This window comes from Pleurodeles waltl, chromosome 8 (assembly GCF_031143425.1).
Source record: "Pleurodeles waltl isolate 20211129_DDA chromosome 8, aPleWal1.hap1.20221129, whole genome shotgun sequence".
In the NCBI taxonomy this organism is placed as follows: Eukaryota; Metazoa; Chordata; class Amphibia; order Caudata; family Salamandridae; genus Pleurodeles; species Pleurodeles waltl.
This window is the reverse complement of record NC_090447.1, coordinates 407,049,104-407,074,184: the sequence shown is the minus strand read 5'-3', so window position 1 is coordinate 407,074,184 and position 25,081 is coordinate 407,049,104.

Sequence of the window (25,081 nt, the reverse complement as noted above, 5' to 3'; positions counted from 1 at the left end):
TTGTGTAAAGTATTTATGCAGTACTTGAAACCAGAATAAAGTGAGAATACAGCACAAGAAAAATCTACACCAATTTAGAAAAATAAAGTAAAGCTTAATAAATTGAGACCACAATGACCATAATCCAGTCATTAGAATCAAAGAAATGCAATTCCTAAGTTCTAAGTAAAATAGTGCACAAAAGCACAGAATGGCAAATGTTATCTGGCCACGCCACACCAGAACAAAGTCACAAGTTCAGGCCATCTGTAAAGGAGCATGGACAGCATACAGGAACCAAACTAGTCTGGCTGCACAAACTACCTTAAATCCTGGTTTGTGGAGTGTTCCTCTTTGAGGATGCATTATACAGCAGTGGTTCTGAGGAAGCTGCATTGCAGAGCCCTCCATTATTGTGATAACCCATTTGTAAGGGGCTTGCAATGTCAAGGTCTGAATCAAAGATGTATTTCACAGTGGTGCTTCCAAGGAAGCTGTTGACTGTGTTGCGAAGTCCTGTGTCGGGAGTGCATCATGCAGCAGCTTTTTTTCGATGCCACTGCAGGAAGATGTGTTGCAGTGCATTAGTTCTGCTCAGAGGCCCACAGCTGGGCTGGAAGAGTATGTTCAGGCCCACTTCCACTGGTCCAGGACAGGTGTGGCACCACTTGGCAGTGGGACTCACAGTAGACATAGTCCACTTGTTGGGTTCAAGATGGTTGGAGCCTTTTCTGTCTCTGAGGCTCTGATCAGATGGCCAATTAGTCTTTGGAGTCACTCTAGTGTTTCTGGGTTCAAGATGCAGGTTCATTCCTTCTTACTCAGGCAGCAGGGCCACGGAGTGCCAGTCCTTGAAACACAGCACAACAGTCCTTGTGAGTCTTCCACAGGTCCAGAGGTGCACTGAAGAGTTGGGTGTGAAGGTCCATTATTTATACTTGGAACCCACTTTGAAATAGTAGAAGGTTCTTGAGGTTTCCACCCCAAAGATCTTCAGAATTTAAGGTCTCCCTGCCCTGATCCCAGCATGTCTGGCGTCACCAAAGACTAGTGTCAAACTCTTTTTGAGTGTGCTCAGGCAGAGCCTTTCTGAAGTACAAGTGTGGTAGGTGACAGCTAGCTCCTCCCCCTCATGAAGTCAGAGATGGCCCATCCTGCCAACACCTATTCCCCTTTGTCTCACTGTCCGTGAGCAATACACAGAGACCAACTACTACCTATACCAAGTCATGTGACCCAGGATACATGCAGTGGGCACCAAATGGTTAGGACAAGAAAATGTCAACTTTCTAAAAGTGGTAATGCCAGAATTGTGACCATCCACATTTATCTTTACATTACAATTATTTACACACCAGACTCTATCTATCAACCTTCTCCCAATTAAAAGTTAGCATTTATTTAATGTAATAAAGTAATCTAATGTTATCCTTGTCAGAGAGGTAGGCCTTGCAATAGTGAAAAATGAATTTAATAGTTTTTCACTTCTAGCACATTTAAAACTTAAAAGCACATTTCCAACGTTTTAAATATATTGCACCCTTCCCTCTGGGTAGTTACCCTGTGTATTAAAAAGGAAGGTTCAGGCATGGCAAAAGGTTTATTTGTCCATGTGAAAATGGTAATTAAAAATTGCACACAGACGATGATGGCCAGCCTGAGGCATGTTTAAAAAACTACTTAAGTGGGTGGCACAACCAGTGCTGCAGGACCACTCATAGCATTTAATTTATAGGTCCTGGGAACATGCAGTACTGCTGCATTGGGGACTTACAAATAAACGTGGCCATTGGGAGCAAGCCAATTTCACCATGTTTTAGCGAGCACAAGCACTTTGCAGTGGTTAGCAGTGGTAAAGTGTGTAGACTCCTAAAAGCCAAAAAAAAAGGTTTATAAAACAGGAAGATGAAGATAAAAGGTTTGGGGCTGACCCTGCAGGAAGGGGTGAGTCCTACAACCCACAATTATGTATTTGCAGGCATTCTAAATCTTCAAACAACCTCTTTCCTTCCTAGATAGGGTCTTCAACTCACTCCTCATTCAAGATGGGATGGGGAACAGATTTCTTTCATATTTGCTGGGGCTGTTGGGGAAGAGATTTCTCCAGAGGGAAAAATATGTTTTCTGTGGACAAAAAAAATAAAATAAAAATGTATACATTGCTCAGGAGGCTCCATTACCTCTGTGTGGAGTTCTAAGCTATGTAAAATACTGTAGCCTAGGAATAGGAGCCTGCAATATGACTTGACATTTACAGTAGTATACATAAAACTTGTGTCTGGTGCAGCTTTTGTTAAAAATGTTGGTGAATGTCAAGAAAATGTAAAAGTATGTTCTGGCAGAGATCTAAGGGATAGATTTAGATGTTGGAGGTAATGGTCCAGCTGTCGACTTTTTGACTGGAAACCCATGCGCCGCCGTGAAAGTCCACCCACCGGCATTAGATGTTAGCAGTCCCATAGATGAAAGCCTGCATTTGAACTGCTGTCTCCTCCAAGAAATACTGCACACATCGATGGAGGAAGAGGAAAAAATTGGATGCCTGCGGGACCCAAGCCACCCTGCCTGCCTTCATTCCATGCAGATTACGATGTGCCTTACTGTCAGGAAAAAAGTGTTGGTCATACCACCATGTCTGAGTTGGCGAATTAGAGGAGGGAAAGGGGTGATAAATCATTTTTAATCCATTCCACCCCTGTCTTCGACTGTACATGACTGGACAACACCTACTGTCACTGCTGCTACAGATCCATGAAGAAAATACAACCTCCACTGTTGCTGGACTTGAAGGTAGGGACGTTGCATTGCAAGGGTACATTGGGTAGGCACTACACCGGTGATCGGTACCACTAAAGGCATATACATGTCACAATAATTTGTTTTAATCATTGTAACATGAATATGTTGATGACTCGAACATGTTAGACATGGATGGGCACACACTGGTATGCAACATATATTGCACACATACACAACTGTCATTATGGTGCCAGTACTCAATGGCCAATGACTGCTGGCACCACAATGACAGTACATTTACACCTATAAAGTGTGTCCATGTGTACACATTGCCAAGGGACCTGTACCTGTCATGTGTTCTGCAAGTTATGTATGTGAGTCAGTACGTGTACACAATTCAATTGGCTGGGTGAGGGGCAGGGAGACTGAAGTGGGTGCTGTGGTTGTGTCAGTATGTATGCCACTTGCATATGGCTGTGATATTGTTGTGTATGTTGTGTTGTTCCATGCCCAATTCAGGTGTGTGGTGGTGTGTGGTTGTTGTTTTTGTGATGTGTTTAGTTGTGCGGGTGTGCTTTTGTAGATGAGTGTATAATTGTGTTGGTTGTTGGGGTTGTGTCATGCGTGAGTGCAGTGTCAATGGTGAATGTGTTGTGTCATGGATGCCCGTCAATGTGTGTTTGTGGCATGTACGTGTTGTGGTGGAATGGCAATGGATAATTGTGTGTATGTTGTGTTGTGTGTAGTGCAGGGTGACACATATGGCAAAGGTACAGTGCGTATGTATGTCACTTACCTCTATTCCACAGTCACTGCCATTGTCTGCTGTCCATTGGGTCCCAAGTTGTTCTCCCTTCATCATCGAAGTGCTGCCAGTCCACCACTTGCAGAGCTATAACATCTAAATGCAGGGGCGGAACACCATCAACTTGATGGCCTTTTCGGGTCTGCGGCCGATGGAATTGCCAAGATCTCAATCAAGTCCTTAATCTTTTCCACACTTTGGGCCTGATTCAGACCTTGGCGGACGGCGGAGGCCGTCCGCCAAGGTCCCGCCGGCAAATGACCGCACCGCGGTCAAAAGACCGCGGCGGCCATTCAAACATTTCCGCTGGGCCGGCGGGCGCTCTCCACAAGAGCGCCCGCCGGCCCAGCGGAAATGCTCCTGCAACGAGGACGCCGGCTCAGAATTGAGCCGGCGTAGTTGCAGGGGTGCGACGGGTGCAGTTGCACCCGTCGCGTATTTCAGTGTCTGCAAAGCAGACACTGAAATAGTTTGTGGGGCCCTCTTACGAGGGCCCCTGCAGTGCCCATGCCATTGGCATGGGCACTGCAGGGGCCCCCAGGGGCCCCGCGGCACCCCCTACCGACATCCTGTTCATGGCGGGTTTCCCGCCATGAACAGGATGGCGGTAGGGGGTGTCTGAATCCCCATGGAGGATTCAATGGGGCAGCGGTAAACCGGCGGGAGACCGCCGGTTTACCCTTTCTGACCGCGGCTGAACCGCCGCGGTCAGAATGCCCTTGGGAGCACCGCCAGCCTATTGGCGGTGCTCCCGTGGTCGGTGACCCTGGCGGTCACCAGCCGCCAGGGTCAGAATGACCCCCTTCATTTCTTATTGGTGAATTGGATAATAGTGAATTCAGCTAGTGTTATTTAGAGTTGCAAACTCTGCTGATGAATGCTTGCAGTAAAAGTGACCTACTGACATGGAGATTGAAGGGCCATTTAGAAAGGTAGGAATTTAAAGTGACAGGAGACAGAAGAGAACTGTGGAGAGAAAATACCTTGCACCATAAACACTAACCAATGACAGAGTAACCAGTGCAATGTATAGGGCTTGATTACAACTTTGGAGGAGCGTGTTAATCCGTCCTAAATGTGACGGATATACCACCCGCCGTATTACCAGTCCATTATGTACTATGGAACTCATAATACGGTGGGTAGGATATCTGTCACATTTAGGACGGATTACCACCTCCTCCAAAGTTGTAATCAGGCCCATAATCTGTTAAATAGAGTTTAGTTCTCCTGGAAAGGGAAGAAATATGTGGTGGGCATGGATACAGTGTAAATATATGCATGAAAATATTCCCCTCACCATTCAATGACAGTGCACTATATCACAATCGGGGCATGGAGCTTGCCAGAAGGGCAGTCCCTGGGTATGTTGGTGAGTGGAGGCCAGCAAATAAGGTCTACTGCAGTGACTATCTCCAACCTGCAGGGACTGCTTAAGCAGGCCATTGCTCAGTGTGAGCACTGTAAAATGTTGTGCAGCACAACACTTACAGTATCTAATGGCTCTGGATGCCTGCAGACGAGAACTTACAATCAGGACCCACAATGGTGAACAGTGGCTGCTCCATGATGTATTAGGTTGAATGTCAAACTGCCTCCTCTGCTCCTCAGATGGCACTACAGCCGGTGACATGAAAAATGCAAGGTTTTCTCATGCTATGCCAGCTAAGCAGATTTGAGACGTGGCCCCAAATACAAGTGGCTTCAGACGCTAGTGAAATCCAGCATGCCCTCAGACATCCCTGTTGTATAATTTTAATTTTGTTTTATTTTCTCTCAAAGGTTTGCCCTAGTAGAGTGGATTTTGGTTGTGATTAATGCATCATCAACTTTTGTATGAGGGTATGATTTACTCAACATTTTGACCTTGTGAATCAGGTCGAGTTATACCATATTTCAAACATATAAAAAAAATTACAACATTTATATGTCTACCAGGGCCCCCTCCAGGTTTTTGGGCACCTCAAGAACTCCTCTTTCTTGAGGGTTGTAGTCCACAACACCACCACCTGAGCGGTTGGTGTGAGGAGGTGCCTGACATTGACATGTCACCCTATGTTAAGTGAGGGCTACCTTCTCTCTCCATTACAGGTAGACTTTCTTCTCCTCCGTTAACTAACCACAAGCACTTTTTGTGCTATATTGATGGCATAAGTGGGTTTTCCTCTCCAGGTCAGGATTCGAAAACACTCGCACCGAGGTCAATGGGTTCTTTGGACCTAGTGAAGAGTGTAGTAAAATCAAACGCATTCGATCAAATCTCAATCAATACAACAACAAATTTAAAACACCATTACAAAACTTGACAATGGAAACAAAACTCAATCAATGAAAGTTTCAAAGCTTTATTACAACCACAAAGCCAAGTAAATAGTAAGTAAAACCAGGTTATAAAGATAAATACAATTATAGACTGACCAAATCTGCGAGACAAGTTTAATCTACTCAACATCAATACAATTAAACATTACAGCAAAATTATGCACATAAGCAATGACCATATTTGTGCAACAGAAAAAGATTTCAAATCATTTGACGTAAACATCAGGCAATTTCCAAATTCAAAGATCAATATATAAAAATATATGGGGATGGTTATCCCTACTGCTATCGCAAATTAGGACAAGCATGTGTGGGGACTGCTCGACCAATCCAGATGCCTCTGGTTTGTAACTGCAGTGCAATCTTTCCTCAGTTTGTAATGCTGCACACAGCAATTTGATATTCTCATTACTAAAATTAGATCCTTGGTCGGATTCCAAATAATTTGGTAGTCCGGACCATGGGATCAACTCCCTCAATAACAGCTTTGCAACATTGAGCCTATCTTTTCTGTGTGTTGGGTAAGCTTCTATCCAACGTGAGAAGACACACACAATCACCAGGACATACTCAGTCCATTGCATGCAGGCATCTCAATGAAATCTAGCTGCATTCCGTTGAATGGTCCACCTGATCTACTTATGTGACTTAAATTAACCAGAGTGTGTTTCCCTACAGTCATCTACTGGTATGTTACACATCTTTGACACACTGCATCTGCAACAAGTCTTAATCCGGGATTATACCAGTCCTGTTTACGTTTGGTGCAAAGTTCAGTCACATTCAGACAGTCATGTACTCCTTCTTTTTCATCATTTACATTTTCTCTAACCACTGGTCAAAGTGTTGCCAGGTTTCAATCAGTACACCTTTTAATGTTCACATTGGGAGATCCTAATATCAGGGTACTCATAACGGGTCAAACGGGCCTTGGTCAAGTACTGAGTTTTGGTTTGGGTTAAAAGAACCTCCACAGAGTGGGGAAGAAAAATGGTCAAAGAATGACCCATGACAATGCCTTCTCATTGTACTATTCTGACACCAGTCACTGCAACAGATTACAAACAGCCATGCAAAGCAGCAGCTAGGGGATCAAATGTAGCAGAAAAATAAGCCACTGGTCTGTTGACCCTCCATGTAACTGTCAAAACTGAAAGTGCACAACAGTCACGTTCATGACAAAACAATGAAAAGCATTTATTATTCACTGGAATTCCCAGAGTTGGGGCTCAGGACAGACTTTCTCTCAGCTCAGTGAAGGCTTTCAAGCAAATGCTATCAAATGGCACTGGATCAGCAATTTATTTGTGTGTCAATGTTTGCAAAGGCTTGGAAATCACAGAAAAAAGTTTGGAATCCATTGGCGCCAGTAGCCTACCACTCCCAAAAACATTCTAACATCTCTCTATCACTGCTGGATTTATATGCATGATTGATGAAATGCTCTCTTGGGACACCTTTCTTGCTCCTTTCTCTATGGGATGACCCAAATATTTCACTTCTTTCAGGCAATGCTGTAAATTTGCAGGGGGAACTTTATGCCCATTTTCACCCAAATGGTTAAATGAGGCAATGGTATTTCTCCTACAGGCTTCACATGTGTTTGATGTGGCCATCAAGTCATCAATGTACTGAACTAAAACTGAATTAAATTGCATGTTCGGGGACTCAAAATTATTTTTCAAGATCTGATTGAAAATCAATGGGCAATCAGTAAACCCCTGAGGAGTGCAACACTAGGACTATACATGGCTTCCAAATCTGAATGAGAATAAAAATTGACTATCCTCATGCAGCATTACAGAAAAGGATGCCTGACACTAGTCAATGACAGAAAACCATTCCGCTCCACAGGGGATCTGAAACAAAATCACAGCAGGATTTAGTACCACAGGACAACATGGAGCAACAATATCATTCACTTTTCTCAAGTCTTGGACTACGTGTTATTTTCCATTGGGCTTCCCCAGTCCCATAATAGTAGAATTACACAGACTTCCCATGACTTCCTTTAAAACTTCCTGCTCAACAAACTTTTCAATTCAGGTGTAATTCCTGCAATTACTTCTGGGGCCTTATTATACTGGGGAATCTTTGGAAATACTGTATTTGGCTTCACTGTTATTTTAACTGGCTCAACACCTTTTATTAGTCCAATATCTTTTCCTGAAAAATCTCAAACCTTCACCATGACTGTTCCCTGCACCTTTTCGGGAAAATCATTAACTCATCATTGGAAATAATATAATGAGAGGATACATCTCATCAATTTTGCTAGGTATCTCATCATCACTATTTGTCTGGATTTGTATTCCTTTTTGACTGCAACTGATGGAACATTTCAATTTGCATAATAGGTCACGTCCTAACATACTCACAGGACTTGAATGGCAAACCACAAATTGATGCAAATCTTAAAAGGACCATATTTTAACTGGAGTATATTCTGTAATAGTGTTTGTCAAATGCTGATTCGCTACTCCTACCACCTGGACCTTTCTCACTGAAAAAAAGCACGTCTGGAACTTCTGCAATTCTGACATTGGAACATGTTGCTCCAGTGTCGACCAGGAATGAAACATTATTTCCCATCACATTTGCATTTACATAGGGGCAACACTATCCACCTCTAAGGATGCAGCCAGTACTCATTCTTCCTCATCTGAACCATCACTTTTGTATGTTTCCAAAACTTCAGCATCACTGAAACCAATAAATGGGTATTGTGTGATCAATGGATTCACATTTGAATTTGCCTTCTGATTCATATATTGTTGAGAAACCATAAACTATTGCATTGGGCTTGTGGAACTGCATTTGTTGATGAGCTTGTATCTGTTGCCGGACCTCCATCTGTGGCATATTTCCACTCCGATATATTCGAACACCGATGCTTCTAACTCTGAACTGAGATGCATTGCTACCCTGCTGTTACCTGCCAGCCCACTAATGTTCTCCATTCCTTTTGGACTCTGTATTCCTGCTGGTTAGGCAGATTTAATTTGCACCACCATTGTTTTCTCCTTTAACTTTTTCTGCTTCAATTCAATTTTATCACTCCAGTACCTAGCATACTGCAGCACTTCATCAATTGGTTTATTCTGCCAACAAATCAAATTACTCCGGATCATATTGCTAATTTCAGGCTTCAATCCCTTAAAAAATCTGAACACAAAGTGACTCTTCTTTTGGCTCAATAGCTGCAGATCCACTGTACTGTTTAAATGTTTGCAACAAACTCTCATAGTAAGCATGAACCCACTCTTTTGTTTCCTGTGCTGTCGGTCAATCCTTTGACATTCAACATCTTTAGGGGAAACCCTGATCTTCAGGTACTCAAACACTTTGTAATACCCTTTCATCACTCCTTCAGGCAGTGCACCTGTTACTCGATCTCTCGGCAGTTCACAAGTTAGCCAATCAATACTCTGCTTGCACTCAACCCACAAATTGACTGGAACTACAATGTCAAACAAGGTGTTCAAATCTTCCCACAGGCTTTTTGAAAGTTTCACAAACCTCTGCCTGCTTGTACCATTCTACTAGTTTCTCCCTCAATCTCGGGTAATCATTCGTGAATTACAGTATGTTACTTCAGCTCTGAGATTCATGAATGTGAGCTCTGACTGGTATCTCCCTCATTTGTAGCATTTTAACACTCTCCTCAGCCTGCTTTGCTCCGAATAGAGGCAATTTTAACTGAGCTTTCTTCTGCTCTTTTCTTCCCCTATATGCCTTTCCATTTATCTAATGCTCCCATGTTTGAATACTCATAATTAAGTTAATGGGCATTCTCATGCCTGGTGATCTCATGTTTGCAATGTCCTTTGAAGCCAATTCTAATCTGTAATTTCTCCTTAAAGGTTTTGACTTGCCTATTACAATATCGTATTTCTCTGCTGCCTTGGTCAATTTCTCATGAATCTGCCCTGCTCAGTTGGTGATGTCCTTGCACATGAAGAGCAATTCATCTTCGGTGTATGTGTCTAATCTTTCCAGTTCAAGTGTTCCTTCAACTAATTCACTTAATTCTAATTTTAATCTGGGCACATTCACTGTCCTATCTCTCTCTGGGGCTCTTCTGTTTTGACACTATTGATTGTTACCCCTGTTGCTCTACTCAGACTGTTTAACCATTCAGTCAGTTGCTGTGCAGAAAATCCCTGCAAACTAATATTATTTCTTTGTGTCAGGTTCTGTTGGGTATTACATGGTTACCTGTTCTGGTGAGGGCATATATGTAACTGGAGTTCCTGGGGGACATCTCACATCTATTACTGGACCTGTTTGATCTAACATCTGGTTGGGACTGGTAATTTGCATAGGTGTCACATCTGGAACTGATGTAGTAGTGGCGGCTCCTCTGCTATGGTGGAGGAGCATCACCCCCCACCAGCAGCAGCTGCAAATTGAAAAATAAAACAATAACAATGTTTATCATTCATTTTATTTTTCAGGGGGTGTGGCTAAGAGGAATGGCAGACAGGGAGGGGGAGTTGTGTGCACTCCCCTCAATGAGCATGTGGGTTTGGCGGGCCATATCAGGATGGCCAAACACACATGCGCACTGAGCTCTCTCCAACCCGAGCTGTGTTGCTGGGTTGGAAACAGCAGGATATACGAAAGAGGAGGGACCGGGAGATTACTGGTCCAGTGTACAGCCTCCCAATACAAGTATTTAACGACGAAAAGGTACACTGTTCCAAGACTAAAGAATAAGAGCGAACCTAATTCTACAGGAGCGAGAACCCTCATGCATCACACTGGATGACTGGCTTCATCATTGGGAAGGCTCCTCGTCAGGCCGGTGCTGCAATGCCTGATGGGCTCCCCAAAGGGGGGCTCTTAACCGTATTGCTCAAATAGTAGCAGCTGAGAATAAAATCAAATCGACAAGGTACCCAAATGCAAGTACCCGAGCAAAAGATGGAGAGAATAGAATGCTAAAATTGGTTATCCATCAAACCAAAATAATCATAAATTTAATCAGTGTGAGTACGATGGAGACCAAGATTAAAAACAAAAATGGGAGTAAAGGGTGATTAATAATGTTCACCTACTCTCGAATAAAGGCACTAGAGGATAAACCCGTTATGGTACCTCTAGACATCAGGTCTACATGTTTCGCGTCTGGTGGTCCAGCCGGATCCAATGACGCTTCATCAGGACCAAAGGAAAAAACTTCTCCAAACTCTAAGCTAAAGTGAACCCTAATATGGGATGGAAAAACAGTCACTTACTTTTAATCTATTTGCTAAGTCAAAAAGGTCGCCCTAAGTAGATAAAATAAAATTAACAATGATCAATAGAGGTAAAAATGCAATCCCAAATATAGTGCACACATGAAAATATAGTGATTAAGGTGCAACATTCATGCTGAAATGTAAAAAACATAGGCTTACCATCCCCGATATCAGGATAGAGCTCAAAGGGATCGCATGTCAGGAAATGGAACTGACATTCTAGGAAGTGGTAGTTATTAGAAAAATAATAAGGTTAATAGCAATAAGTTAAGATGATACTAAGTAGTAGCCTTTTCTGCTTACTCACAGTCCATCATCAATTACAATTCTTAGAGCTGAAAACCATGGTAGTTACAATTATTAATATGACGTGGTGAAGCAAAAAAACAGAAACATAGTAATATTGGTTCACATCGTCCCAGTAATAACAGCAAAGTCCATTCAAGGGCACTAAAACCACCCCTCATAATAAATGTGGATGAAAGGTTAGATTTCAGAATTAATCGCTGTAAAACGGAGTATAGATAAGGACAAAGATAAGTGTACACGGGAATTACCGTTGGTTATTTAAACGTGTGCACACACAGAAAATGCCAAAATGAAGGAGGAAATAACAAAGCTGACGGGGTCAAAAGAGCGTCTAGTTCAATCCAGATCAGAGGTGAAGGGAAGACTTACTTCAGTGTCCTAATCGTAGGTTTCTGAACCTACCCTTCCGACGCGCGTCCCCATTAAACAGCTGCACGGAGTTCGACCGGGTCTTAAATGTGTTTAGCAAGACCCAGAAGGAGCTGCCGGCTTGCGTGTCGTCGGACGCTACTAAAAAGAGAAGACATACTCGATCTTGATTATAAGGTCGCTGTCTGTTGAGAGATCCGGGGGCATGTTCCGACGGGGAGGCAGGCTAGAATTGTTCAAGTCTGCAATTTTGGAAGGAATTTTTAACCAATATAAAATTAAATTAAGGTGGAGTTATATAAATTGAATGTTACATTAATTATGGATGACACTGCAGTCAGAGACAAAAATAAAGACTGGCAACAGCCTGGAAGTTATATTCTTAAATCAGCTATAGAAATTAGCGACTAAGATGAAAGTGAGGTCCAAGGAATATCGTCATTCAAACCCCTTAAGGAAGTCCCTAATTTAAAAATCCAACGTTGTTCAATTCTGAAAAGGGAGTTAGGACCATTGATTACATGTCCTTGTGGTTTACGTTATGTTGGGATGACAACACGTCCTGTTAAGATATGCATAAATGAACACAGGAGCAACATTAGATGCCATTGAGTGACTACCAAGCTCTGTGCTCATTATTTGGACGCTTCCCAGACCCCAGAGGATCTTTGGTGGGTGGTCCTGGAGGCCCTCAGAGCCCTTTCCAATGCCCCTAACTCCCTTTTCAGAATTGAACAACGTTGGATTTTTTAAATTAGGGACTTCCTGCACTGTTTTGTCTGTCTGCTTCTTTTTTGTTTTAGTTCTTGTACTCCCATTATCTTCTTCAGTTATAGCTGGAAACATTTTTACTCCTTCTGGCATGTCTAATCTCCACATTTTCTGTCTATCATCCATCTATCTTCTGACAATGATTTTTCTGCTCTTCTCATTCTACTCTGAAATGTCTGTATTTCCTTTTGTCTTGCCACTAATTCCCAAATAGCAAGGGCATCGAATTGTGTGGGTCTCGGAGGAGTCTTTAATTCGCACAATATTCTCCTCAAATTTTGTAGAATCCTCAAGTTGAAGGTTCCGTCACATGGAAAAGATAATGAACCCATTTTCTCTGCAATTTCACACCACTACTTGATCCAAATGCATGCTGAAACTCCTCTTGCTTCATTTACCTCATATGCTGGAGTTCCCTCAGGTGGTGTTGGCTCACCCTCCCTAACTGGAATAAACACACCTCCTCTTAGTGCACTTTTGTAAAGCTTTGAAAAATTATCTTTGCACTAATTTCAATTCACAACTACAAATTCTCGGAAACCAGGAAGTAATTTCAACCCTACTATTCTTTTCACAAGCTGTTCTCAACCAATAACAACACAGTACAGTCCGCCAATCTTTGTGCAGCTTTCTCACTAACCAACCAATCCCAATGCAGACCAAATGACGTCACACTCACATCGCTCAGCAGCTCCAGGTGACTTCGCAACTGTCTTGCACTAGTTTGTAGGACATAAATGCTTTCAAAGCTGTACAGGCTACACTTAACTATGGCATTTGCATTTACACAAGTGAAACTCAACCAGCAAATCTCAACCTGATTAATACGGATCCTCCACATGCGCCCAGGATTCACCTAATACCAACCAACAACTCACACTCATTCAAGGAAAACTCTGGTATTGTCAACAGCGCCCAATTACGAATACCTTACTGCAGACAATAAATTAACCAAGTGCCTCTATACACTTGTGTGTCACTCCGGAGTATTAGGCCACAACGGATGCATAAGCAACAAAAACCATGTGGGCTATTTTTTAGCACAAAGCGCCACAATCACTTTGAGTCTGATGACTCTACAAACACCTCACAACATCACACTTCATCGCAATTTTAGCAAAAGCACCACAAGCGCAAAACCCTATTCATACAAGTACCACACATTTGCAACACAAAGCTGGAATTTTATCAAACCCTCAAACTAACCATAGAACAACTATATTTATTTTTCTCCGTTCCTCATGGGACAAAACCATGACTCTGCTACCAAGAACTGTGAGTGCGTTTTCTCCTCCAGGTCAGAATTAAAAAATGCTCGCACCGAGGTTGATGGGATCTTTGGGCCCAGTGAATAGTGTAGTAAAACCAAACACATTCAAACAAAACTACAATCAATGAAAGTTTCAAAGTTGTATTACAACCACAAAGCCAAAGTCATGTAAATAGTGCATAAAACCAAGTTACAAAGATAAATAAAAACCATAGGCCAACCAAATCTGCAAAACAAATTTAATCTACTCAACATCAATACCATTAAGCATTCCAATAAAATTATGCAAACAAGGAATGATAATATGTGTGTGACAGAAACAGATTTCAAATCATTTGTCGGTCAATAATCAGATTCTAAGCTCAATACATCAATTTTATAAGGATGGTTATCCAAACTCAACATCTCAATTTAAGAGGATGGTTTTAATAGCAATCCATTTTTAGGAGAATGGTTTAGCCTATTACTATCACAAATTAGGACAAGCATGTGCGGGGACGGGCTAATGCATGCGAACAAAAACAAAAAGTGAGAAAACAAAAAATTATTTGGAAATAAATCATCTATCTTGGGTTAAATAAGACTAGCTAATAAAAAAGGGAACAGGTGTCAGCTAAACAAATTAAAATAGGGCAAGGGCAACAAAACCATTGCAATTTTATACCTTTCCCTGAAACAGCATTGAGGTTAAATACCTCAGCAAAACATGTCAGATCCAGCAGAGTGCATCAGGAACATCATCCGGGGAAAGGCAGAACATGAGCTGCATATCAGAAACATACCTGGGACAAGTTAAAAATTAAAATCAAAGGGACAATGTAGAAAATACATGAAGGAATTAACAATAGGAGCATCAAGTGGGAATTTAACAGCAGATCCATCAAGTGGGTACTCAGCGGAGGACTGAAGACCATATGTTGAAAAGTGACAAATGCCCAATGAAATTTAGAATGCCCATTACTGTTACAACTTGGGGATTTTCTTAGGGTATGTGTGAATTCAGTGAAGTCATCTCTCCTTCCGTGTGACGCAGGCAGTAACTAACAACTCTATACATCAGTTGATACAATCCAAGATCTTCCCATGGCTCACAACAGTTTTGTCCTTTCACATGGGAGCGTACATTTATACAATAGTACTGCTTTACTTACCAGTTCTCATGTTCTAGCATTGCAACAATTCAAGGTTATGCAGAATGAGCTTACAAACAATACAACAGAACTCTTCACTAAACATATGAGATGACCTAATGAAAAAATTCAGGTTAAAAAGAAATGTTGGACTTTTTCCCATTTGCAGGTTCATCCCCAATCTTTTCGCCTCCTGCTTCCTATTTTGTCTGACCTGTTGCTGTTGGCTTTTGAACTCTGAGCACTATACCACTGCTAACCAGTGCTAAAGTGCATATGCTATCTGTGTAAATTGTATGGTTGATTGGTTTATCCATGATAGGCATATTTGATTTACTAAGTAAGTCCCTAGTACAGTGCACTAGAGGTGCCCAGGGCCTGTAAATCAAATGCTACCAGTGGGCATGCAGCACTGGTTGTGTCACCCACATTAGTAGCCCGGTAATCATGTCTCAGATCCGCTACTGTAGTGTCTGTTTGTGTAGTTTTAACTGTACATTTGAATTGGCAAGTGTACCCACTTGCCAGGCCTAAACCTTCCCTTTTCTTACATATAAGACACCCCTAAGGTAGGGCCTAGGTAGCCCCCAAGGGCAGGGTGCAGTGTATGGTTAAGGTAGGACATATGTCCTGACGGTGAAATACTGCTAAATTTGTTTTTCACTGTTGCAAGGCCTGTCCCTCTCAGAGGTTAACATGGGGGCTACCTTTAAATATGATTAAAGTGTAGATTCCATTTGGTAGCGGATAGACATGTGGAGTTTGGGGTCTCTGAGCTCACAATTTAAAAATACATCCTTTAGTAAAGTTGATTTTAAGATTGTGTGTTTGAAAATGCCACTTTTAGAAAGTGAGCTTTTTCTTGCTTAAACCATTTCTGTGACTCTGCCTGTTTGTGGATTATGTGTCTGGGTCAGTTTGACAGTTGGGCTGGTTGCATCTCTCACTAGACAATGACACAAAGGGAGCTGGGGTGTAGTCTGCATTTCCTGATGAGCCATCTGTGCTATGAGGTACGGTAGGAGTGGTCATTCACACCTGAAAGGGCTGTGCCTGCCCTCACACAATGTAGTCTCCAACCCCCTGGTGAGTGTCTTTGGCCTGGCATGGGCAAGGCAGTATTTCACAATCAAGAGAGACTTTGCTTTGAAGTAGGCCTACTTCAAAGGAGAAAATGGGTATAAGGGCACCCAAAACCACAGACTTTAGAACACTTCTGGAAACAAAGAGGAACCTCTGCCTGGAGAAGAGCTGAGGAAGAAGAGCTGCCCTGACTGTGACTGTGCTTTGTGGAGCTATCCTGCAGTTGCTGCTTCTGCCAGAGTAAGAGGGCAAAGACTGGACTTTGTGTGCCTTCCATCTTGTGAAGATCTCCAAGGGCTTGATTTAGAGCTTGCCTCCTGTTGTTTGAAGTCTCAGAGACAGCAAAGACTTCTCTCTGCCAGCACCTGGAGTCTCTGGAGAGACTCCTACTCTGCCAAGTGGAGCCCATCCAGTTCCTGGGACCCTGAAAGGAGAAGCTGGCAGCCTAAGAGGAAGAAATCGACGCACAGAACGCCATGCAGGGAAAAAATCGACGCAACTCCAATCTGAAGCTGAAAAATCGATGCACCGCCGGGTTTGCAGCTGAAAATTGACGCTCGCCTGAAATGCAACCCGAAGATCGACGTCCGGGGCTGGAGAAACGACGCACAGCATAGCTGATGGAGGCTGGTGAGATCGCAACCCGCGCTGCGTGGCTTTTGGATCATTGTGTGTCGCGATTTCTGACGCAAACACCGCTGGGTGTGTAAAAATGACGCAAGGCCAGCCCAGACCCAAGAGTGCTGACTGGATTGATGCATCGCTCTCCTGCGAAGAGAAGAAACAACGCACGCCGACCCAACTAAAGGAGAAACAACGCAAGGTCTCGCTCTTGAGTGATATTGACGAATCGCAAGCCGTTTTTGACGCACACTCGCCCGTGCAGGGTTATTTTTGACGCACCCAAGGTACATTTTCACACCAACAGTGTTAGTGTGTGTTTAAAATTACATGAAGACTCTTTTTGCATTTTTATTGATAACTTGACTTGTGTATTGTGGATCTTTGTCGTTTTGGTCTTGTTTTTCTTAGATACATATTTTCTATTTTTCTAAACCTGTGTTGTGCCATTTTGTATTGTTTTCATTAAGTTACTGTGTCTGTTGGTACAAATACTTTACACCTAGCACACTGAGGTTAAGCCTACTGCTCGTGCCTAGCTACCAAGGGTGTAAACAGGGGTTAGCTGAGGGTGATTCTCTTTTACCCTGACTAGAGTGAGGGTTCTTGCTTGGACAGGGGGTAACCTGACTGCCAACCAATTACCCCATTTCTAACAGGAAATAAATGACTCAGGTTTTTATTGCTGCTGTGAATATGAAATTTCAGTCCTAGTTATGCTCATTCATAAAAAACTGAACGCATTATTATAATCATTAATAGAGCAGGTAACATTTTAAAAAAAACTCAAATATATCTCATTAATATTATATCATAACGTTAAGCATTTTCAAAATTAATTGAAATCTTTAACAAATTACACTAAATATGACTGAAACGTGCATATATTTATCAGCACATGTAAAACTTCATGTTAATAAATCATATAAATAAACATAAATCATGCTATTTTTTATAGTTTACTATCCATAATGTAGTGATTAAAATAGTTTTATAATTACCACATCTCTAAAGAATAATATTTTTCATTATTAAATCGTTGGCTTTTACTCAAATATAAGTAGGCACAACGTCTGACATGGCAAACACGGTGCCCAACATGAGTGGGTACAACTTCCATCATAATTCAAATGTGTACACTTAACATTACATATTAATTCATCTCTGTTAGACCTTTAAATGCAAATACAGATTCTCATAGTCCTGACTTCTGTGCCGCTAATGTATTACCGAAAGCTTCACCCTCACAATGACCAAGATATGTCATTCACTGAGCAGAGCTCGGTATACAATCGCCCTCTCTATCTGGTGTGGGGGCAGAAGTTCAGCATCTCTTTGAAGCAACGGGTATAGACACATATAATTAAAGTGATGCTTGGTATGGGGCAGGCAGTGAAATGCTGTCTAAGTCTCACCTCTGCTCTCGGGCCTGACAGGGTGGCACAGCATTGTCATGTGACATGGACTGTCGCTCACATGTTTATATATTCTGCAAGAACATCCTTGGGCTCTTAGGCTTGAAGGCACTTATAGTGCAGTCATTGACTTTTCTTATTTTTAATTCGTCCTTTTCTGCCCTACTCTGTAACAATGACCTAGATGTTGGACTGAGCATTATTGTGGCCTGCTGCATCCCTAGGTCACGGCAGCCGTGTCTGTGGTGCTGCGTTGCACGTGCAATTCCTGGTGTGCATTTTAATCCTTTTTAGATCTGTCAGACACACATACACTATGTTTCACTTTGTATCAAACACTGGAAACGCCTACAGGTGAGAAATACAATGTGAAATTCAAGACGAAATGTACTGGTCTCATCTGTTGTTTGCCGATGTATGTTTGTCCTTACATTCACAGGGTATTAACCCTGATAAGAAGGAGGCTATCTCTTGCGAGGTGGGAGCATTTCTTCATAGAGGACCACCGAGCTACAGCCCCATCTATTAAACCTGTCTCCCTATAGAGTGTAAACAAATGTATTTTTTTTACAAGGTGCCTTTGTAACTAGATCCGAGCGCCCTTGCCAGGAATCTACAGACAAAAAGGCAATGACGAAGGACGTCGGAATTGGAAGCTAGAAAACAAAATGTATTTCCATCGTCAGAAAGATCACAAAGAAGGTGTAAGCCGAAAATTCAATGCACAATGTGGAGAAAAAGGAGGTGTAAAGAAACGTACACAAGAGACCAACTGTGGTCGGGCAGATAGATCTGAGCGCAGGGAAATGAGCAGACGAGGTGCACTTCTCCCACCTCGTCCACATCTGTTATCAGTTTGTATATAACTATGTACTTACATTTAACCATGCAGGACATAGCAATCAAATTATCAGATGCAGATGAGTGTAGATTGAAAACCATCATAAAGTAAGTGCAGACCTCATGGGATGCATTTACCAACAAGTTTCGGTTATATTGCTAAATATTCCATGAAGTACCTCGAAATATAAGCTAATCAAGTGCTCTGCAGGTACACTGTGAGAAAGGCACATAACTTTCCTAACATGTAAGCCCAATTCACGTGAGGAAGTGTGACCTGCTCGTGGACTCTTACCTGCTTACAATCCAATTTCCAGAGTAAACTGGGAGTCTTCCTGGTTTATTCCTAGCTTTCTGGAGAACTACAACAGTAATTCACAGCAAACCATTTTTGAATTCGGGTTCGTTCTTGGTCTTGAACACTGGTAATTTGTTCAAAAGAGCAATGCATTGATGCAAGGGAAGAGGGGCCAAAGATATGAAATAGCGGATTCAATAGGGCAGCTGTAAATTCTCTATTGATTGTTTCCAGGTGAGAGTTGCGGGTGTACATTCCTACCCACGGCATTTTCCAACATCTGCTGTGAATTTCCGCACGAAATGAGCTACTCGGACTAATTATAATCTAATTAGCCTGTGTATTGTCAGCGAGGTTGGTTAGTTCGTTTACTTAATTATGATTAATTATTTAAGTTGCTGAGACTCAAAAGGGAAATTAGTTAATTGAAGGATTTGGAAGGTTGCAATCGTAAGATGTAGGCAATGAAAACATAAAATATGCTTATTGCTACTATATTTTGAAAAGTCGATATTTATGATAAAACAGAGAGCAACATCGTTTTTTTTATCTTCCCCCAAAAATTAAATAATATTTAATCATGATGCTTTATTTTAATTTACAAAATACCAAACTATCATACATTTATAGACACAATTAATTTTTAAAAGCCGTATTAAATAGTTTTTTTATGGAAAAAACAACACTCAGTATGTCGTTCTTACAAAATGTGTGCACATCATAGGGCTGGCTCCATACCAGATGTTCGGTACATCCACTAAAGATGCATTTATTTACATATGGTGGATTTCATTCAACAAGTCATATAGATGTGTAAACCTATCTTTGCGGCTGAAAAATGCTCACATTAGGCTTCTGTGTAATTCATAAAAATATACCTGGCAGGAGTAAATGGTTTTACTGCTACATAATTGTACACACTACTGCGACAATTATGCAGTAGTAAACCCCACACAAGTGGTGATTGTGGAAGCATTAAGGCATGGTTTGCCTTGAGAGTTGGTAAATGTTCACAACTCCATGAGTTTGTGAGCATTAAAAAAACTCCACTCTGGCTCTGTCTCACCCTGCAAACCAAACAGTTGGAGATTTACTCACTTCTGTGGTGGGAAGAGGAACAGAAAACTAATTTATGTCATGACACTTAGGGCCTGAAATATAAATCCCATTTTTTCCTATGGGATTTATATTTCAGTGAATGGGACCTCCATCACCATTGTGACGGAGTAACCCGTCTGCCTCATGGAATAGGGCTACAGCCTCCATCTTCGTCCCACTTGAGTTTTTCAATTTCCAAAAAGAGACTAAGGGCCTGATTACAAGTTTGTCGGCCAGATTGCCAGACCAACAAGGCGGTGGTCCCAAAATGACTGCCAAATCGACGGTCTCCCACCCGCCATAATACAATGTTACCCCTGGCCCAGCGATGATGTACTTGATGGTGGTTCACCGGTAGGAGACGTGGTCAGTAAATCAAGGTATATTTTTACATTTGTGTGGTGTGTACATTTTGACCAACAGGTACACATATGCATGACACATGTGTTAAAATACTTTGCACATGTACCATTCCATTGCTGGAGAATGGGCCATATATGCTCAGTGAATGGCAGAATAATGCAAATTGTAGCTGCTATGAAGGAGAGGCCCTGGACGAAGAGGCCCACATTGGGGGCAGAAGGTAAAAGAAGGAAATGGGGGAACTAGCATCCCAATTCCTTTGATTCTGCCATCTCGAAACATGCAGTCTCTCTCACCACAGTTGGCAGAACAGCATATTGTATTGTGCATGATGATACCCTTGTGTATACTGCCCTGTGACAGCTGCTTTTCTCCAGCCAACGTGAAGGCAGTCGGCCGACGGCTGGCAGTGTTGGTGTGACTCTGGAGGTCTCTATTTCAGCAAACCGTCAACATCATAATACTGCAGTCAAACCGCCAACACGGCATCACTGGACCATTGCCATGGTGGCCCCAGACTACCAAACTCGTAATCAGAAATCTTCACTGAAGCTTCGTCTAACAGCTCCCCAACAATGACGCACCATCGTTGGACACTACCTGCAGCCTTGGCCTTTTAACCTTTATCTTCTCTCAACATTTTCTTCCAAATGTCTGAAGGTAAGCACCGACCGGGCCCAATCCACTTTTTTGTATCACACCAACTCTCATCGCGAACGACCATACTTTTTTCCCAGACACGCATGACGCTGTTAGCGCGTCTGGTCCTTAGTAGGTAAACTTACAAGGGGAGGCGTAAAGGCCATGAACCTTTTGGATCACATGGAGTATCCTGATCACTTAGTGACCAGTGGCATCAATAATCTATATAATTAATCAGTTACCACTACGTGAATCATTACTAAATCAACAATTATAACCAACAATTTCATGAATGACCACAATTCAATAAAGCGTTAACAATTTTTATTTCCCTATTAATTACAATTCTAATGCATTGGTTAACTCAAACTTTATTTAGTCAGTTCAAGGTTAATTTATTAACAACCACCAATAACACAATCTAATCAAGATTTGAGAAAACATATGATCGAATGCTTCTACATAAGCCAATAAAGATGAATGTAGCAAGATTAATAGCAGAGTTCAGCAAACCAGTCCGTCAATCATTTCTCACTGTCAAGTCAACCGATAGACACAATAATTACTCAGTCACATTGTCATAGCCACCTATCCACGGAATGAATCAGCAACAAAGTCAGTCTTCATCTTCAGGTCATCAATAGATCAGCAATGCATCAGGCTCTCAAGAGTATCAGCCCAATGACAGAATCTTGAACCACGTCTCCTGACGTCATCAATTCTCCCCTCGCATCTGTGGTTTTAGCCCCTTGTCATGACTTTGTATTAGAGTTTTCCAGTCCATCCCCCTAATTCCTAATTGGTCAGTCAATCAGCAGATATGACTCTAACCTATAATATTAATTTTTCAAATCTTTGAATTCTAATATTTCTTCTTTCACAGTACAAGGATTGGTCCACTGTACAATGTCTTCCTCATCCGGCTCTTCAGGTATCGAAAATGTTGAATGCTACTCTTCAGTCAGTGCTCCCATTATTCAAGTCCTGGGAAAGTACATTTAGCCTGCTCTACACATAATTGTATCAAATTGACTTGATCATCTCCTGTCCATCAGTACATTGCAGAAAATTCTAGCTAAGCAACTTTAACACTGGGTGGCTCAAGGTTGGGTCATGCACCAGCTTCACTGCAGAGTGCTAGAAATTCAGCTCTTGTGTGAGGCCTGGAAGAAGACTAGGCCATAGCTTCTGCTAAGTTAATTCTACAAATTAATGCACACATAGGTTATACATCTTAATATGGCATATTACTACATTATTCTTTCATATTTTTAATTATTTCACACATATCTACTTATGTTAGTACAACTTCATATAGGTGGCTGCCACTCCCCGTGGTCACAATTTCAAACGTGCACATTATTTTCTCTACTTTATTATTTTCTCTACAAACTTTTTGTTAATTAAAACACATAGGGGGTTATTACAACTTTGGAGGAGGTGTTAATCTGTCCCAAAAGTGACGGTAAAGTGACGGATATACCACCAGCCGTATTACGAGTCCATTATATCCTATGGAACTCGTAATACGGCTGGTGGTATATTCGTCACTTTACAGTCACTTTTGGGACGGATTAACACCTCCTCCAAAGTTGTAATAACCCCCATAAACATTTATTAATTATTTCTGATTAGCATATCTGCGTCAACAGTCCCTCCTCTGATGACTAAATATGTCATCACACCTTTTTTTTAATCAACATTTAATAATTCTGTCTCAGCTGTATTTTGCCTTCTTCTCAAATCTTCCCTATAAATTCTTCCCCTGTTTCGTTCTTCCCTCCTCTGATTATTTTTAAACCTCTTCAATTTTATCTTTTACCATAATTTAGAAGTACCCCATAATCCTAATATGCAAGCAATCACAATTAATATTCCCTGTATGATTTTTAATAATACCCCATTCCAGATTTGACTAACCTAGTTGCCCACTGAAGCAAATCCTTGTCCAATCTTTTCCCAAACTCCTGGTTCTTTCAATTCTTTCAAATCCTTACTGGAATTAGTTAAGTTAGTGAGTAAGCCTCTTATCTCCTTATCATTGTTTGGTATATATGAACAACAATGCCTAGCATTAATCAATTTACAAACTCCGCCGTCTTTTGCTAAAAGAATGTCTAAAGCACGCCTATTTTGAAGCGTCATAGCTCTATCCACAGCTAATTCAGCATCTAACAGGAGTATTGCCCCTGTAAAATTTGTGAGCATGTTATCCACAATAGTAGGCAACTTTTGTATCTTGATTGAATTGAAAATGACTCCTATTGAAGGAATCACTGCACCCAAAATATCTCCCACAGTTGCAGAAGAGGTTTCCCTCCTCTGTCGCTTATGATGTAATTCAGTCAATTTTGGAAATTTCTTTAAGTCATCTATCTGATATATTTTAGGGAAAACTATCCCCAAATAACATGGTTCATACCATCTTCTAGGAAGACGGTATTAAGCATTAAGTCCACAAATATAGTAGATTCCATGAATCACAGGGTCCTGACCATTCAGCATAAAAGTCCATTTGCTCTGAAACAAGAAAACATGTCTACATTCACTTGTTCCTACAAATAAAGTGTCAATGTGTGATTTTGGCCTATCTATACAAAGCTTCCCTACGTGTAATGCATCTAAGGTTAATTTCCCTTGCGATTTAATAGCAATGTAAGCATAATCATTCTAATAGGTCCTTTTCTTGAACCCCTTTTCTAATTTCTCTTTCAATGCCTTTCTCCTATCTCCAGTATGCCCTATAAAGCTCTTTTCTAAAGGTGTGAGCAAGCATGTCAAATTGTTTCTGTGCACGTATGCGGTTTCAAAACTTAGTGTTGGTTCAAAGAATCCTCTAACTAGTACTATATCATGTTTTTTAGGCACCTTCCTCAGGTATCTAATAATAGGAACAAATGAGAACACTACATCGTGATTTGAATAAAACTACTGTATGTGCTCTTGGATATAGAATCTTGTTCGTAGCAAACTACAGCTCATTCCATAGGTTAAGGGAAGACTTGGGTACGTAACCCCCTTCTCTACTGATGAAGGCATTTGCGTGCACACAAGACAATTCCTTGCATCCATTGTGTCAACATACTCACTCAACAATCAATAGAAAACATTAGAGGAAAACTCTCCTTGAGCATTAGTATAATCATGAAAGTATTTCTCATCTAACTTAAACCTCTCTAAAGCTGTTAGTGTAGTTGTTTCAGGAGCAGAAGTAATAATAGCTCTTTTCATATCATGGACAGACATACCCACAATCATTATTATAAACATTATTCCACACATAACTGCCATTCAAATACTCATGTATCTACAGCACCTGATATTTCTAACTTGAATATTTAGCTCAGCCATGATCTTTAAAGAATCAGAAAGCAGAAGTAACTTGTAGATAAAGTGCAGTAAAGAAAATCAAAAAAAGTATTCTCTCACAGTTCAGATTCGCATCCGGGAACCTTCTTCCTTTGTCAAAATCAATTAGCAGCTTGTCACAACCGGTTTTCGATTGTCATATTAGGGTATCTATGCCTCTTTCGGTTTTATTTCAACATTCTCTTTCTTAAGTTTTTCAGATTAGCTCAACAATTCAGCTTCTCGATCACCTTCAGGTTACATCAAAATACTGACTCTAAACTTCTCGATCAAAACAAAAAGACATAAACTCGTAATGCCATTCATTGGTAGCTGCATATGCCCTATTCAGGATCTGTGTAGTTGACTTGCTATTCTCTTTCTTTTCAACCTTTGGTCGCCACTTAATTCTCCTTCACTTAATTCTTCCTTTCTT